The sequence below is a fragment of the Dama dama genome, unplaced genomic scaffold (assembly GCF_033118175.1).
Source record: "Dama dama isolate Ldn47 unplaced genomic scaffold, ASM3311817v1 ptg000082l, whole genome shotgun sequence".
Lineage (NCBI taxonomy): Eukaryota > Metazoa > Chordata > Mammalia > Artiodactyla > Cervidae > Dama > Dama dama.
Genome location: NW_026870900.1, coordinates 2,334,985 through 2,338,094, shown reverse-complemented (window position 1 = coordinate 2,338,094; position 3,110 = coordinate 2,334,985).

The window sequence follows — 3,110 nt, the reverse complement described above, 5'->3', positions numbered from 1 at the left end:
CCTCGGTTGAGGCCTCCTTGGAGAGGTGGGTGCTGGCAGGGGCTGTCTCCACACTGCAAGGTGCTGGAGCTCAGAGGGCCTCGTCAGAGGGAAGGGACCAGCAAGGGGCTGGATGCCCAAGACCTCTTTGGCCCAGCAGCCTCAGGGCAGCAGGGAGAGCAAGAGGCCCAACTTGCCCCTAGGTCGGCTCTGCCCCTTCCCACACAGGCGGCCAGCCCAGCAGCTGCCTGACAGACTCTGGCTCCCCTGAGCTGTCTGCCGGTGCAGGGGGCAGGAACAGACGTGTGCATGTGGTTCTGCCTTGGCCTGGGAGTGTGGACCCACTGCCTGGCCCCCAGGCTCAGGGGCAAGGGCCCGGAGAGAGCAACACCCAGAAGTGCTTTTCTCCCGGTCTTGGGAGCATTGTGCGTGCCTGGCGGGAACAGCGTGCGGGAGTGCTTGCAAACCGGCCTTTGGAGGCAGCCGGGGAGGTCTTCCAGTGGGAGAGGGCCTGTTGTGCTCAGAGGCCCCAGAGGCCAGGGGCAGGACCCAGCAGAGCGCCTGCCCCTGGCCAGCCTTTCCCAGACCTTCCTGGCCTCCGGGGGTACTGCCCCACCAAGGGGCAGGCTGAGGGGACTGGGTCCAGACATGCCCGGGCGCCTCCCCAGGCTCATCCCCGCTGGTGCCTTTCCCCTGGGCCTAGGCCTCGGTTGAGGCCTCCTTGGAGAGGAGGTTGCTGGCAGGGGCTGTCTCCACACTGCAAGGTGCTGGAGCTCAGAGGGCCTCGTCAGAGGGAAGGGACCAGCAAGGGGCTGGATGCCCAAGACGTCTTTGGCCCAGCAGCCTCAGGGCAGCAGGGAGAGCAAGAGGCCCAACTTGCCCCTAGGTCGGTTCTGCCCCTTCCCACACAGGCCGCCAGCCCAGCAGCTGCCTGGCAGACTCTGGCTCCCCCGAGCTCTCTGCCGGTGCAGGGGGCAGGAACAGACGTGTGCATGTGGTTCTGCCTTGGCCTGGGAGTGTGTTCCCCCTGCATTGCCCCCAGGCTCAGGGGCAAGGGCCCGGAGAGAGCACCACCACGAAGCGCTTTTTTCCCGGGCTTGGGAGCATTGTGCGTGCCTGGCGGGAACAGCGGGCACGAGTGTTGGCAAACCGGCCTTTGGAGGCAGTCGGGGAGGTCTCCAGCGGGAGAGGCCCGGTCATGCTCAGAAGCCCCACAGGCCAGGGGCAGGACCCAGCAGGGCCCCTGCCCCTGGCCAGCCTTTCCCAGTCCTTCCTGGCCTCCGGGGGTACTGCCCCACCAAGGGGCAGGCTGCGGGGACTGGGTCCAGACATGCCCGGGCGCCTCCCCAGGCTCATCCCCGCTGGTGCCTTTCCCCTGGGCCTAGGCCTCGGTTTAGGCCTCCTTGGAGAGGAGGTTGCTGGCAGGGGCTGTCTCCACACTGCAAGGTGCTGGAGCTCAGAGGGCCTCGTCAGAGGGAAGGGACCAGCAAGGGGCTGGATGCCCAAGACCTCTTTGGCCCAGCAGCCTCAGGGCAGCAGGGAGAGCAAGAGGCCCAACTTGCCCCTAGGTCGGCTCTGCCCCTTCCCACACAGGCGGCCAGCCCAGCAGCTGCCTGACAGACTCTGGTTCTGCCGAGCTCTCTGCCGGTGCATGGGGCAGATCAGACGTGTGCATGTGGTTCTACCTTGGCCTGGGAGTGTGGACACCCTGCCTTGCCCCCAGGCTCAGGGGCAAGGGCCCGGAGAGAGCATCACCCTGAAGCGCTTTTCTCCCGGGCTTGGGAGCATTGTGCACGCCTGCTGGGAACAGTGGGAGGGAGCGCTTGCAAACCGGCCTTTGGATGCAGCCGGGGAGGTCTTCCAGTGGGAGAGGGCCGGTTGTGCTCAGAGGCCCCACAGGCCAGGGGCAGGACGCAGCAGGGCCCGTGCCCCTGGCCAGCCTTGCCCAGACCTTCCTGGCCTCCGGGGGTACTGCCCCACCAAGGGGCAGGCTGCGGGGACTGGGTCCAGACATGCTCGGGCGCCTCCCCTGGCTCATCCCCGCTGGTGCCTTTCCCCTGGGCCTAGGCCTCGGTTGAGGCCTCCTTGGAGAGGAGGTTGCTGGCAGGGGCTGTCTCCACACTGCAAGGTGCTGGAGTTCAGAGGGCCTCGTCAGAGGGAAGGGCCCAGTAAGGGGCTGGATGCCCAAGACCTCTTTGGCCCAGCAGCCTCAGGGCAGCAGGGAGAGCAAGAGGCCCAACTTGCCCCTAGGTCGGCTCTGCCCCTTCCCACACAGGAGGCCAGCCCAGCAGCTGCCTGACAGACTCTGGCTCCCCTAGCTCTCTGCCGGTACAGGGGGCAGGAACAGACGTGTGCATGTGGTTCTGCCTTGGCCTGGGAGTGTGGAACCCCTGCATTGCCCCCAGGCTCAGGGGCAAGGGCCCGGTGAGAGCAGCACCCCGAAGCGCTTTTCTCCCGGACTTGGGAGCATTGTGCGCGCCTGGTGGGAACAGTGGGCGTGAGTGTTGGCAAATCGGCCTTTGGAGGCAGCCGGGGAGGTCTTCCAGCGGGAGAGGGCCGGATGTGCTCAGAGGCCCCACAGGCCAGGGGCAGGACCCAGGAGGTCCCCTGCCCCTGGCCAGCCTTGCCCAGACCTTCCTGGCCTCCGGGGGTACTGCCCCACCAAGGGGCAGGCTGCGGGGACTGGGTCCAGACACGCCCGGGCGCCTCCACAGGCTCATCCCCGCTGGTGCCTTTCCCCTGGGCCTAGGCCTCGGTTTAGGCCTCCTTGGAGAGGAGGTTGCTGGCAGGGGCTGTCTCCACACTGCAAGGTGCTGGAGCTCAGAGGGCCTCGTCAGAGGGAAGGGACCACCAAAGGGCTGGATGCCCAAGACCTCTTTGTCCCAGCAGCTTCAGGGCAGCAGGGAGAGCAAGAGGCCCAACTTGCCCCTAGTTCGGCTCTGCCCCGTCCCACACAGGCAGCCAGCCCAGCAGCAGCCTGGCAGTCTCTAGCTCCCCCGAGCTCTCTGCCGGTGTAGGGGGCAGGAACAGACGTGTGCATGTGGTTCTGCCTTGGCCTGGGAGTGTGTTCCCCCTGCCTGGCCCCCAGGCTCATGGGCAAGGGCCCGGAGAGAGCACCACCCCGAAGCGCT